This window comes from Astatotilapia calliptera, chromosome 16, assembly GCF_964374335.1.
Source record: "Astatotilapia calliptera chromosome 16, fAstCal68.1, whole genome shotgun sequence".
Taxonomy (NCBI): Eukaryota; Metazoa; Chordata; class Actinopteri; order Cichliformes; family Cichlidae; genus Astatotilapia; species Astatotilapia calliptera.
This window is the reverse complement of record NC_137437.1, coordinates 24,946,037-24,961,704: the sequence shown is the minus strand read 5'-3', so window position 1 is coordinate 24,961,704 and position 15,668 is coordinate 24,946,037. Positions and strand designations below refer to the sequence as shown.

Below are 15,668 nucleotides of genomic sequence, written 5' to 3'. Positions count from 1 at the left end.
GGATGATTCCAAGTTCATAGAGGTGAATAGGGCTCATCTGTGCTTTCACATGGCTTCGGGTGTCAGCTGAGGTAAATCTTTTCATTCTTTAAGATCCCCCTCCTTGGTCACACAGCATTACAACACTCTTTGTTGGAGTCAGCAGAAAAAAAACGTAAAACTATCAAGGTCGCTTGCACTCACTTCCAATTGAGAAGTGGGAGACCTTGTCTCTCCTTGAAAATTGAAGAAGAGCTCGAAGTGTCACATCAGTGCAATAGTAGTAGGATTGTCTGATCTCAATAGCAGGCAAAAAGAACCTCTTGTATCCACATGGGGGCCATATTGCTTCTTAGAAGACTACACAAGTCAACGAACAATATAATGCATACACATAGACTGTTTCCATGAGCTCTACATCAACTGAGTAAAATTAACCCTAACCCTATAAACGAATAAGCAGATTATTAACCCAATGAAAAGGGGGGAAGATGTGTGCACTGAACTATGAAAAGCAGATTGTAACTACAGCATTTGCACTCTGGGAGGCGCTCTTATATCAAAGAATATCTGAATACCGATTTACCATGTGTAAAAAATAAATAAATAAAAAATACTTACTGTTGAACTGGGATGACCACAAGTAACAGATGGGAAGTGATTCTTCATTAAGAACATTGTTTCTGGGAAGCCAAACTATTTTTCATGCAGTATTTTTAACCCATGCCCCGAACTGCACGTGTGCCTTTATACTGATTTATTGCCATAGCAACCTAAAGAACGTAATACTTGACGAGACGACATTTCGCCAGCCTTATTTACTTTGCAATACCTGCTGGCGTTGTACCTTTACGTCAACACAGTAGGTTTTACACTTCCGTTTAACCTGAAACGCGTCGGTACAGTTTGTTGCTGCTCCACCTCTGTGGTAATTTCTAGCAAAGGGTACACCAGAACACCGTAATGGCTAGTTTAAACACCGACGCAGTCTATCGGCGTGACTAGTAGGATCATTACGGTAAATGTAGGTTGCGGAGCCTGTGTGTGTCCGACAGACCGGGAGTTCCTCTGGAAGACACTACGCCGAACAGGTAAAGAATTTAACACTTCTTTGCTTTTAACAGCATCGTTTTAATGCAGCATAATATATTGCGATTGGCAGCGACTTAAAAAGCATGCGACATTGAATGGCTAGAAAAAGAAGTCCTTACACCCAGCAGTAAATTGACATTTCAGTGAGCTGAAGCTGAAATGATGAGGTGCCCCTCTGTGTCTGTGTGGATGGAAAAAGGACGCATTGTTCGTCCGAAGGAGAAGTGAATCTGGGCTCCTGTGAGTCTGTGTGCTGTCTGAGCTGTGGTGTGAGCCGGTTTTAAGATGAAAAATGCTGCGAAATTCATCCGATAATAAATCACATTTTAGGAATAGATCTAGAAATCAGAATCCCAAGATAGGTAGAATCCACACTGACTGACCTAATTGATCCACTTTTTAATTTTTTGATGGGGTTCAGGAATAATGTCTGCATTGTGCTACTTAAAGGCTTCACCTACTGCGGTGACTGCGGGAACTTGGCTTGCTGCGGCGGCAGTGCAAGGCTATTGGGCTTTAGTAAGCCTATAACACATTTCGGAAAGCTGTAGGTAACTGTGATAAAATCATCAGAGGGAATCCCTAGAGAAATATGACATTAATTTCCAATCACCCCAGAAAGGAAAAAGGGGGTGCAAAAGGAAAAAAACAGGTGCTGAGTCATATTGGCGGGTCCTTCCCCTGATTGATCTCACAAATTGAAGCCCTGTATGTGCATGTCTGTTGTTGTCACCGTCGCCACTGCATTTAATGTTAGATTACAGTTTAGTTTATTTCATTTAAAGGCATTTTGAAAGACTTGATGTCTTTATTAAACCCAGCACAACAAATAACACTTAAAAAAAAAAAGCCAGGGCTGTTACACCTCAGAGGTCTTTTTCTTCATACTGAAATGGCTATTAAGTAAGCTCATACATGATGGGTTCCTTACACAGTACATAGGCTTCAGTCCAGTCTCATTTACATACAGGCACTGGCTATTGATTTTCCTCCATCAAGTCCATTTACAGTTTGTGCACACATACATATAAATGCCTGATGCATTCAGGATGAGGCTGCCATATATTGAGTCATGCACAGCCAGGGAGGCTGCTGTGAGCTCCTCCTTGGTGAGGGATGGGGCTCATGCTTTCATGTTTGTGAAGGACCCGGCTGGTCGTTCCACCTAGGTCTACATTTTGCCTGTTGGACGTAAATTCAGCTTTCTCAAGATGCTTCAGCCATCACATCCTTATATCTCTATGGCAAAGAGGACAAGAGGAACATTTCAAGAGCTTACTCCATGTTTGGATCTATACTTTGACATATTCTGGAGAAAAAAAGGCCAAAAAGCAACAAAACTGGAACATATGTAACATGCCTTCTGTTTTTTTCTTTGTGAAGTAAAGGTTATGATTTGCTTCCTTTAAATTGCATTAATATCGACACATTGCCTTTGCATTGGTGATTAATGATGTGTTTATTTTAGCATAAATGACTCCTTTTATATGGGCTTTATGTATTGATGAGAAGGTAAACAGTCTGAGTTTACTGATTGCGTTTCTGATTGTGTTTAGCCGGAAAGTTGACCTCTGATGCAAAATCTTTCTAGTGATAGCCCTTTTTTTGCTGAGATAACCAGTTGACGTTGAAGTATATGTATTAAAACAAACAAGCAAAAAAAAAAAAGTCTAATTGTCTTTCTATTGTCGAAATCTCAGATTAACTGAGAGTAAACTGAAGCTGAAATTATGAGGTTAATTAAGCATTTTGGCTCAAATGTGTAAAAAGAAGGGTTGATGGTTTCGGTATTAAATGTCACCCCTGTTTAAGTTGTTGGAAATAATATTGAAAGAATTCTAAGTAAAGTATTTGTTGTCTTACATGTATATATTGCAGGGCTGTGGTTTGTAATCTCAGCCAATAAGTGTGCAGAAACATTCTTAAAATTGATCGGATCTAATAAGCAAAACTGAAAACTTTCATTTGGCTGTAAGAGTGACAATACCGTTTGAGGTGCCAGTTAGGATGGGAATAGCACTGCAACCTGGCAGTTCACATTCACGTGTGGCGCCTCGCATTGTGGGTCAGCTTTACATAAGCCTTGTGTGTCAGTGAGGCAACCTAATCCTGATTCCTACAAAGATACTTAGTCAGCCTGGACAGTTATACACACACACACACACACACAGGCAGTCCTCCTTTGTCACATTCGGAGTTTGATGTAATGCGCCGTGCTTGTTTGTGTCTGTGTGAGACAGAGAAAGTGGGAAAGGCTCCCTGTATGAAAGAAGATAGACACTCAGTGGTGTCTTTGGCTGCAGCGCCAACACACTAACACTCAACCGACATGCCTGCCAGCTAACTGCCAATCTCGCTCCCTTCTTTCTGTCCCTCTGGCAAAGGGAGGTATTCCAGGTTTTTGTAGAGATTAGCACACTGGTCAGCGTGCCTGTAAAGTAGTGATTTATAATTATCTTAAGGATCAACTAGGGGCACAGATTTTCTCATTGCTGAGTAATTGGTCAGTTATTTAATTTATAGGTTGATTGGTTTTGATTTTATCTCAAAAATTTGTAAAGCAAATTTTTCTTTTTTTAGAATCCACATTTGTATTAAATACGACAAAAATACTGGCAGTCCTCACATCTGAGAAGCTTTGCAGTTCACATATATGAAAACAGTTTATTAATGTTAATGACTCAATAGGACTGCTACTGCAGTTACTAGTAATAGTTGTTTATTCTTGTTGATGGCATAAACTTTTGCACTGAGATCCAGGATTCTTTCTTACACACTTGCACTTGAAATCGATCCTGTTTTGAGGAGAGAGGGAAATAGAAAAGCATATGGGGTTCATAAATAACTAGCAGGTCATTGATTAAGAGCTTGCTATAGTACTTTAGCTGACCACTTATATTCATTGTAACAGTGGGTAGTTCGGTGTCAAGGATGCATGGCAGGAGTTCTGTGTCACCAGGATAAGATCCAGCTTTACGTTCGGTATTCAGCAGACTTTGTTGTGCATGGTGTTTAGACAGTGCCTATGCAAAGCACCGGTATGAACGAATGCTTTCAGGTCAGGGACAGGTGAAGGGCAACCATCACCCGGAAGGCAATGTCTTGCTTGATGACAGCAGTTTATTGACACTGGGAAGCTTTGATTGATTTGAAGCTTTGATTGATTGTCCTATTCAGTAATGGTTCCTCCTTGTCAACTAAAGCTATCTGTACAATATGTAGGCTGAAGGATTGAAGCACGCAAAACTTGGTCACCACTCCAACCTTTAATGCAATCATATACAAAGCAGTTATTTCACTTAGGTAGTATTTCCATGTCATACCTGTCAAATGTCACATTTAACCAATGCGATGCAGCTTTTAGTGACTTTACAAATTTTTCTTGTTTATACCGTGAACATCTTACCAATTCTTCCATTGCAATCTTCTCTGAGAGCAGATTATCAGTGGAAATAAAGCGTGTAAGTCGTAATCCCAGATCAGCATTGAAATGCTAATGGAAAGCAGAATGCTGACTTCACTTGTGCTCTTGACAGTCCTGTCAGCAAAAGAGCAATCACGCTGACAAGTCCGAGCTAACTAATTTACATTTTTGGCTACGGTTCAGGAGTGGCATGCCCCCGTGCTGACCTCGCCTGACTTGAAGCTAACGGACATCCACTTCCACACAGATTTCTACACGCTGAGCAGCGTGATGTTATATATGCTTTTATGTGTCTTGTGGAATTCTGTTCCTCAGCTTTGATTTTTATGCCCCGAGGGACAGCTGGGGTCAAGCCCAGTGGTCTTTAGTTTGCAGGAGGCTGAGATCAGTCAAGTCAAACCCACAACCGCCTGCCCCAACATCCAGACTCTCTCTGTCTTCCTGACACCTCTGGTTGGAGTATAGACAATGGCTGTTGGTTGCATACTGAACCTAAAGCACATCTCTTTAGTAATGTGGATAAAACCAAAAGCGTCCAAGCTTGAGCTTGACACAGAGATTTAAAATGTAGTTACACAGATATTTCAGAATGTAGTACTCTGACAGAAAAACCTCTCAATTATTTGAAAGTGCACTAGGCTGTTTTTTTATTTTTAAATTCACAAATTGCTTCCTCCTTATTGAAAATTCTTTGGACATGGAATATATTTGCTTTTGCTATTGCCAGCACCTCACACTCTCAAATGGGAGCTCTGGCATGAGAATTCACATGAAAATTGGACTGTAGTGTTTTGTATTTACGCATGAATATGGAAAATGAGTCACCGTCCTTCCAATGTTGCATGTCAACTTTCTTACAGCAAAGCCTGTTGAGGATAAATAATATCCAGTCCTCAAGAAAAACCCCTAGAGTTTAAAGTACAAGGTGAGACTTGTATGGTGTAATGATGGTGCGATTTTTACTGCAGCGCCATAATTTGAAAAACAACAGTGTTTATTTTTTTGTCATCATAAAATCACTCACAGGTGACAGGAAGTGATAACATCAGGCAAGAAGCCACAGTTTCACGTACTGTTGGCAGTTCCAGTGTCCAAGCAAATCTTTGTCAAAGAATATGGCACACATGGCATATAGCACTGATATGTAAGAGAAAAAGAACAGGTGCATGTGTTTACTATTCATATATGCATTTGTGCTTCAAGTCAAATATAGAAAATCGATAAAACACGAAACTTTATTGACACCATTCTGATGTCAGAAGTGTATATGGATGGATTTTTTTTTCAAAGTAAAGAGAATATGGTATGTAGAACGAGAAAGAAAGCTGATATAAATATATGTGTGGGCTGAAGCAGGAAAAACATAAGGATGACTCACAACTCACCTAACTATCCTGTTTTTCCTCTCCTCTTGTGTGTGTTGTTTTTGCATCTGTGTTTGTGTACAACATCCCTCAGTCTTTGTGTGGGAGTCTGTGCTTAAGTGTGTGGGTATCGTTTACAGCTAAATAATGCTTGTGCTAAAGGAGAAAAAAACATCCCCCTCAGCATTTTCTCTGGTGTGTGATGTTGACTGCATCCCAGTGGCTTTATTTTGTGACATAATTCCGTCATTTAGGTTCTTTCAACCTGCTTCAGCCGATTCAGTGGTTCCTTGCGTTTTGCTGAATGCCTGATAACAAGGCTCATAGAAGAGTGTGTGGTCATAGAAATCCAGCTAAACGGCCAGCCCGTAAAAGAACTGTTGTGGGAGATGAACTTCAGGATTATGATTGTTTTGCAATAATCAAACTCTATTGTAGCCATACTGCAAATATCTCAATAGCATAATAACCCCACTAATCTTTTCTTTATTTATTTTTTGGCAAATGCTTGAGTAATATATGTTAGGCCTTTTTGCTTATATTTGATAGCCACTGTTCAACTGACAGGTAATGTAGAGAAAGAGAGATGAGTGATTTTCAGTAAAGATCTGATCGGTCTGGAATTGAACCTTAGACTCAGCTGATTAAGGCATTTTTCCCATGTGGCTATCCCCTAGCGGCTAGGGGCTAGCCACTTGAGTTGTCTTTGTTTATTCCATTTAAGGCTAAACTAAAATAACAGAATAACAAATACTGTACTGGAAAGCTCATCAGAGTGTTAGAAGTGATGAATATTTCTAAAATCTCACTGATGAGGATGATGAAATCCATTAGTGCGCTGATACAGTATATTGGTCAAATCCCTGAGTGTTTCACTGCCGTTCATTATCGGAGAGCCAAAACCCCTGAGATGATCCAAAAACAGCCATCTTCCCGCCCAGTGCCTACAAAATCCCTACTACCCTTCACATCCTTATTTGAAAGGGTTTAAAATGAAACAGATGTATCATAAATATCCTTCAGTCTTATCTACATTTTCCTCTTTGATTTCCTGCAATGATAATAGGCCTCACAACATGAAGCCCGATATCAGTGTCCATCTCATAAATGAGAGACCCTGTCAATCATGAAGAGAAAGCTAAAGAGTCTGAAATCTTCTTGATGGGGTTTCTTCCCAGCAGAATTAAATGTAAACGTGTGAAGCCCTGGCTTAAAGGTGCCAATATGTGCTGCACTTTTTAGCTTGCATTTCATCTTATGTAAGGTGTGTCAGACATAACATAATATAATGTAATTATCCCACAAAAAATATGTTGTTTACACGTGTTCTTTGTCAGTCTGGGAGAAAACATACTTAACATACTGTAAGTATGGATCTCACCATGCAGATGCAGAATGTCAGTGAGCTTGCATAAATTGCTTGTGTTACAGCCTCTGTCAGGGTAATTGCATTTCACATCGCTTTGTTAAAATGCTTCAGTGTTACTGCTCTGTCTTCTGCCCTCTCGTCTTAATGGCTTTTCTTGATGGAGCACAGAGGTTGATGGTGACGCCCCCTAAGGTCTGCAACAGACCAGACAAGGGAGCTGCTGAATGACAACATTGCAGAGGAGTAATTATCTTTTGTGTTTCTTTCTCAAGCTAATGAAAAAAACAGTCAGAGAGCACTTAAGTGAATAGCGCTTTAAGACCTTCTTTCCACCTGCACATGTTGTTCAACACATGTTGACTGCATTATGTCATGAAAATGCAGGAGTCCATCACTGTCGGCATTAATGCGCCTCAGATATGTCAATTAGTTAATGCCAGGAATAGTCAGAGATGCATTTAATTACACTACCAACATGAGTGATGAAATGCTACCACTTTCAAAATTACCAAGAAGCGATAGGGTACTTACGATCGAGAAAATAGATGAGGATTACAGAACTGTGCAAAAGTCTGGAGCTACCCTTCATTTCTTTATGTATTGTTTCTGAGGAGCCAGGCTTTCTTGTAATTTTGGTCTTGAGCAATAGTTTTCCAGGCTTTCTGAAGGTCTTTCAGAGTTTTTCAGTCTGCTATTTGTACCTGGCCGATTTCAGTGGATTGCTTTTATTTGTTTGCTTTTAACACAGACCTATCAATCACTCAATCATTTTGAAAGCACCTAAGTCAAGAAATGAACCAGTGTTTTGGCTACATGGACAAAAAGATCCCGTTTTTTGTTGTATCTTTAGGTACTTTAGTTTTTAGCAGCCTGTCTCAAAAACACATAATTTGTTCCCATTTTATTAATTGAATGTATGAAAAATGGCAAAGGTAACTGTTTGGGAGGCATGAAATGGGATTTTTGTATCAATAAGTTTACTCTTATTAGCGCTATTAGCTGAAAAGGTGACATATCTCAACATGGTGTACATTAAGAATTTGAGGGAAACAGGCAAGTGGAGGAAGAGAGAAGCCTGTCTACAGAAGCTCACCAGTATCTGAAAGTCATGTCCTTAAAAATGGGAGAAAATCTCTAACAAAGACCTGACACAGGACCTGAGAGATGTATCTGGCTCTTCAGTTGAACGTCAGAAATATTTTCAGTGGAAGGGTGGCTGTCAAGAAGCAGTGTTGAGGATCTCACCAAAATTGGATATACTGTCAGATTTTGATCCACCATTGTCCAGCCAACATGATCCATCCATTTTATGCAGCTTAGTTTTTAATCCCAAACACACTGCCAATGCAGTAAAAGCATACCTGGAGAGAAAATCGCATAATAGAACACTTTAAGTGATGGGCTGACCTCCCAAGAGCCCAGACCTCAACATCACCGAAACAGCGTGGCATCATCTTGACAGAGAAGGTAACAAAAGGAAGCCAATATCCAAAGGAGAGGTTTGAGTGTCCTTCAAGAAGCCTGGAGAACTATTACTGACGCCAATTTCAAGAAATGACAAGAAAGGTTGTCAATAAGAGTTCAGGCTGGGTTGCAGGATAAAGTGGGCACAATAATATTGACTTTCAAGTTTGTTAGAATTGTACAAACACAGTTTTGCCTCATATATTGTATTTCCGTGCATGTTTGCACCCAATATGTTTCTCAGTGTCCTAGCAAAATATAAAGAAACCTTTGCACAGTCCGTTTGTTGATTATTGCTGTAGTTATGTGATTTTCTCTGCATTTCTATTACCTGGAGACAGATTTTTATATAACTTATGAAGCTAGTACTATTTGTTATTAGGAATGGAATCCAAAATACTTTATATAAAATAGACTAAATGCTGAATCACTATTTGGCCACAGCTAACATATGAATTTTTTTCTTCTTCATCGCCTGGCGTGTTGGCTTTCCTTTTCCCACCATATTGTCGGAAGTGTCACCAGATGCTTTGTAGAGTGTGTGATCTGTGATTTTGAACTTGTTGGGGATCTGTGGGAATTCAGAACGTAAAAGCCTACAAGTTAGACATGAGAAAAAACATGAATTATTCCTTCAATGTTTTGAAGTGTTGTTTCATCTCTTCAGCTTTCGTCTTCGGGGAAGCAAGTCGTCCCTCGTTCAGTTATGTCATAAACACTCACGCCTACTCATGTGAAAACCCACACATGGAACAAAAGCACATACACACAAGCACGCATTCACCCAGAGATGCAATTGCACAAACTACACATGGTTGTCGATTAGAATAGATGAGTCTTTAATCTGGTGGTTTGTGAACTCTTTTGATGGCTGTGTTTCACTTGATGTGTTGCGGCAGACTTTTCTCTTCTTGACAGGATTATCCTGTCAAATGACTGACGCCAGCTCCTATGGAAAGCTTCATCCATGCAACCTCAAACACTGTGGAGCTTTATTTTGAGATATCCACTGTCACAGCAGCACAGTCGAGGATTATAACTGGGCTTTTATTGTGTGCATTTCAGAGTGTTTGCTTCCTTTTCTGAAGCAACCTGTTGCTTAACTCTTTAGTAGTAGGTAAAAAAAATGCCTTTTCTTCCCAGGGTTTCAGCTGAAACCCTATTTTTTTGATCTGGCTGTCACTCATCACATAATATACTCTGTGATGGTGAGGCACTTGTGTAGTCAGAATATAAAAGGTAGATAAGTTTACAAAATCTAATCACTGATAAGAGATTTGTCGATTGCTTGGCAGAGAAACTAACTGTGAGTGCACATTTTAATCCACATATTCGATTAGGGGTTTGTCAAAAAGGTAAAAACAGAACTGAAGGTGCTTATGTAAACAGACAGCCTATTACTTTGTCAGAGAACAGAGGCAAAGCCAAATCCCACATGTACATAACTGGAAGATGATAGCCCATTATATCCTGTGCCAAGTAGAGGAGGCCATGAGAAGGTCACTGGCATACTGTCCAAAAACTGTGAGTGCACAGTTTCTACCACGGGCCGGGATGTGTGCATCAGCGGGTGCTGATTAAACAATGTGCCACAAAATGCAAAAACATTTAACTGGATTAGCGTTAGGTTGGGCAGGTTTAGACAGAATAAACTAAAAAACTGTAAACATAGAACTTGTATAGCTTGCTCATCCATTAGCTTTACATTTTCTCTAGTAACTTTACTCTTTTAACCACCTGCCTCAATATTTTACACTTAGGCCCATAATTTGACACAGTTTTTGCATTTTTTTTGCCTATGTACACAACCACAGTGGATTTTTTTTATTAAACAGTCAATATCTGATGGGAGTACAGATATTCAGCTTTAATTTCAGGGAAATTTTGCTTTATTTGTTTAGGAATTACAGTTATTTTTCTACATAGTATTCTATTCTCAGAGGCCCAAAATCGGACGATCGTGGCTCAAGAGTTGGGAGTTCGCCTTCTAATCGAAAGGTTGCCGGTTCGAGCCCCGGCTCAGACAGTCTTGGTCGTTGTGTCCTTGGGCAAGACACTTCACCTACCGCCTACTGGTGTTGGCCAGAAGGGCCGATGGCGCGATATGGCAGCCTCGCTTCTGTCAGTCTGCCTCAGGGCAGCTGTGGCTACAACTATAGCTGCCTCCACCAGTGTGTGAATGGGTGGATGACTGGGTGTGTAAAGCGCTTTGGGGTCCTAGGGGGGACTAGTAAAAGCGCTATACAAATACAGGCCATTTACCATTTATTTACCAAAAGTATTTCGACAAACTATAATAATGTTAAATAAGGCTTATTTTGTTATGTTGTTTTTCCTTCTTTGAGATTTTCTGCTAGGCTTCTACTGCAGCCGCTTTCAGTTGCTGATTGTTGTCTCCACCATTACAACACATAATTTAGTATGCTTCAGATCATGCTGCATTAATTTACTCTTCCCATCATTCTGGTACAAGTTAAACTGTCCAAATATTTTTCCACGACTGTGCGGGCTTTTTTAGCTGGTTTCAGGCAAAGTCTAGTCTGTCTTTTTCAATCTTGAGTGTAAAGAACGGTTTGCAGTTTGCAGCCCTCTGTATTTTCCTTCATGACGGCATCTCTCGATTACAGAATTTGACAATGATATCACTATCATATCGTGTTAAAAGTCTCATTGACTTGGTTAGATATGGTGAAGTTGTATTTATTTATATTTTAATAATTCACCTTGTTCACATTTTGCCATCTTTCAGGTCTTTTGATGTTGGTGAGTTGGTCAGTGCATTTATTCTTAATAATCAACAAACTTATTAATTTGAGCCTAATGACGTCTTCCCCACTTGCATTGACATCTCCTTGGGAACGAACCTCACCTGTCCGTGGATACTGCTTATCAGTAAGTTGTGTAATTAATTCTGACTCTCCAAAAAAAGGGGGACTGTGCACAAAAGTGACTGTAATTCCTCAACAGTGAATGCAAAATTTTGTAAAACTCACAGTGTCTTTGAAGCTGCAACCGCGTTGTGATTGTTTGATTTAAAAGCGACTGTGGTGGTGTGCAGAGGGAAAAGTGCAAAGTTTTCCATTTGTCCAACAAAACATGGACTTAACCGTAATTCATAATGAAACTGTAGCGGCAAAAATGTAAGGGCTGACAAAAAAAAAAATCACACAAAGCCATCCAAAAATACAACGCTTATTAGACTACCAGGATTAAGAGCTAGTGTATATATGACTAAATGTGAGTGGAAACTTCCCTATTAGAGGAAATTCTAGGATTACAACAAAGGAACAGGGGATGGGATTACTGTACTGGTAGATCACATGCTTTTGTATGACTGATAAAGAGTGGTACGAGGAAAAATTGGAGTGTGAGACAACCTTTGTTGTTGACAGGTCATATTGTTAATTATAAATGACTTCTTAGAGATAACAGATGGATAGTATCATAAACTAATGAAATATCTGCAAACCAATTTTTCACTGTCTTATAGCAAATTATTTCCACAGAAATGAAAATGTGTTCATTTGTATTTCCAAACAGTATTAATAGAGGGTGCATTTATTTTGACCTTCATCCAAACAAGGCAATGAAACATGATGTAGCACTAAATAAAAGTGTCTGTCATATCAGACCTGTGACATATTAGATAAACAACTGTGGCGAGGATTTCGGGATCTCAGCTTTATCAGGATTCTTGGCTTACTAAAGAAGATATTAGGGCTCAATTTTAGCTGCTCCTCTCAGACATATAATTTGGTCATTTTGGAGTAGGATAGAGGAGGATGCATATTAAACAGCTATTGTTTTTCTCTTTCTCACTTTAAGTATTTCCATGATGTGTAAAGCTCATAATGTTTTGTGAAACATATTAAGCTTAGTCCTGCTAATCTTAAAGGTTATTCTGAAATCTTTTACAAAGCTGTGATCTCACCTGGTGTGCCCATATTCAGTGTATTTGAGCGAGGCAGATGTGCCCACATGCATGTTAGCAGTCCAGACTAAACCCCACTCTGAGTGGCCTTAATTGATTTTAGTAAGCCAACTAAAACCACCAGGCTTAGGTTAGCTAATATTTTTTGCTTTCACCCAATGGTAGCCATTAAGTCAAACCACCCACTATTATCACACATGCGCGCGCGCGCGCACACACACACACGCACACACACAGAGTAAAGCATGCTGCTCTTTCACGGCCTTCAATCTATCTGCCTCTTGTCAGCAGGCATTCCCTTTCTTTGATTTGCTCATTGCGGTGTTCTTCCATGTTGTGATAACTGATGTTATGTGCCCTCTCTTGTTTTCGGTAGCATGGGCCAGAGACACGAAGACGGCTAAAAGAATCCCGGGGAAGAGGGAGAATGGTTTGTTCACCCTGCCAGTTCTCTCTTCATATGTAGCCACTGCTTGCAGGGCATAGCCTTGAGAATGCAAGACTGGATCAAAAATGATCCGCTCCGTTTCCTTCCTTTGTTTCCCTCTTTGTGTATATTTCAGAAAAGGGTGTATTTATTCAGCCATTGCATTAAACATCCATTTTTCCATGGCAACCAGGCACTGATGATCCATTTAGGATGTGTAGATACAGCATTGCTCACTCCTTTTCATTTCTTTTACATTAGGCCAGGGAGAAATCGAGTGGGAAGGCACTGATAGCTGATAAGCTAAAAAACATGAAGTTATTTGGTTTTATTAACAACTGATTGAAACACAAAGATTTAACCATTTTCTGGTAAAACAAAATAGACACACGGTGCCAAATTACTAAATAATATGTAAGAAGACCCTCTCAGTATCTTTTATTGGATTGGATTAAGGTTACAATTTGTGCTTTATCTGTGGTTTGAAATAATGTGAATACAGTACTTTGTCTTTTGGAGCAAATACAATAACGCCTGACTGCATTAGTATAACCAGAAATTATAAACCGAAGGTTGAATATGTTGAATTTTACCGTGGTATTCTTATTCCATTTGTCTGTCAAAATGATTACACAAAAACCATTTGGCTGAATTTCATAAAACATGGTTGAGAGGTACAGTAGTGTGGAAATGTGTTCTTAATACAGTGGAACCCCGACTTACGAAATTAATTCGTTCCAAAGGGTCTTTTGTAAGTCAAAGCACCTTTTTCCATCGCCTTTTGAGTGAGGCGATGCTGGCTGAAGACAAAGTTCTTGGTGGAGGAGGAGGTGGCGGAGGTTGAAGAAAGCATACGTATACATGCATACATGCGTACATGTACATGTAACATTATGGAATTGAATTTAATGTTTCTATTTTATCTATTTCGTTACGCAGGCATTTTGCCGTACCACGGGCAGAAATATTGCCATTAAGTGCCTTCGTAACTTGAATTTTGCGTTAAATGGGGTCTTCGTAAGCCGGGGTTCCACTTTATTTTGATAAGATGATGTAAAGTCTAAAGCCTTACTGAAGTGGCACATTTAGTATCAGTCCCTAGGGGCAGCAGAGCATAGGTTTATTCTTCAGAACAACATTAAATCACACGTGAGATGTTCTCAGTTTAAGGTAAAGACACAACCAGATAAGTTTCCTCGCTCACTTGATAAGCTTTATTCTGCTTAAACAAGCACTTGGTTTAAGTACAGTCAATTCATGCTTACCAGTATTTTAGTGCCTCTCGTGTCACTATTGGAAAAAATACACTTAATGTGATGCTGACACGAAATGTGACCATACATTTGCATTATTTTTTTGTTTGTATTTTCTGTTCATACCTTCATAAACAGGGACTCTGTTTTGTATATAAATTTGATCATCTTTTAAATTAAATTCTTTCAGATGTATTTGGTGATTAAAAATTAAAGTGGAAGATAGTCATGATTATGACAGACCTTTTACAACTCTTTCTGCCAACTCTTTCTTTTCTATCTAAAAATTGATAAAATGTTTCTGTAGTTCAAGATGTGTGCAGGCTTGACAAAACAGACAAGAAATTATATTAACAAAGTCTTGATTTATGTGGTCTGTCATTCTGAATTCAGGACTTTAGAGGTCACTGGTGTTTTAGTCGCTCTACTCCCTTCCATTTTCTCAACCACATTCAAACCTTGTTGGCTCCTCCCTGTTTTCTTTGCAATGATAAATGTGCTGAGAGTAAATGAAAATTATAACCAAGGTCAAGTTATTGTATTTAGCTGATGGGGGTTGTGCTTTTTCTAATTGCGTTATATATCATGTAGGGGTAAAAGGGCAATACTGGTTGAAGTTATACCTCAGTTGAGCCTTATCGATTACTTGACATCTTGCAGAATTAGTTTGGTCATAGACCGTATTGGGCTTCTTTTTTTCCTCTTTCTTTGATTTCCTTTATAGGAAATGTGGCTGTTTACAGTCGGGGAAATTGTTATTTGATCCACTTGCTCACTTACAAAGAAATCAAATCTTATTTTTATGACAGTTTCATTTTAATGGAGACAGAATATCAACTGAAAATCCAGTAAAAACATATTAAAGCTTATAAATTGATTTAGTACTTGGTCGTGGAATTGTTGTATTTAGTTTGTGACCAAGTTTGCACACATCTGATGACTGATTCTGGGCAACTCCTCTTTACTGAAACTCTTAAATCCTTTAGGTTTATTGACTGCGACTTGGCAACTCGATGCTTCTTTTCTATAGGACTGAGGTCTGAAGACTGGCTAGGCCACTGCATGAACTTAAAGTGCTTCTTCTTTAGCCACTGCCTTGTAGTTTGGCGGTGTATTTTGGGTCATTGTCCTGCTGGAAGACACATCATTCACCATCTTCAGTTTTCTGGTTTTTATGGTACATGGTCCCATCCATTGACCCATCAATGCAATGTCAGCGTCGACCTGTGTCGACAGGCTAAAAGCATATTGTTACCACCACTGTGCTTGACGGTGGGGATAATCTCTAGATACTCAGCATTTCTCTTCTAGTTGATGTCAGAGAGCTTGTTTATGGTTTCATCTGACCACAGCACTTTCTTCCAA

At 39.4% G+C, this 15,668-nt stretch overlaps 1 protein-coding gene across 10 annotated transcripts in view; it reads left to right on the top strand.

Annotated features, from left to right (window-relative positions):
• Positions 1–630: 630 nt before the first annotated feature.
• map2 (microtubule-associated protein 2) overlaps positions 631–15,668 on the top strand; it is a 119,545-nt gene continuing 104,507 nt past the window's right edge. For 2 of the 10 annotated variants that reach the window (XM_080290616.1, XM_080290615.1), the window contains exon 1: positions 638–1,070. The gene's annotated coding sequence lies outside the window, so the exon portion shown is untranslated. Of the gene's footprint in view, positions 1,071–15,668 lie in introns of all 10 variants that reach the window. The other 8 variants (XM_080290621.1, XM_080290620.1, XM_080290613.1 and 5 more) reach the window with 7 other exon arrangements.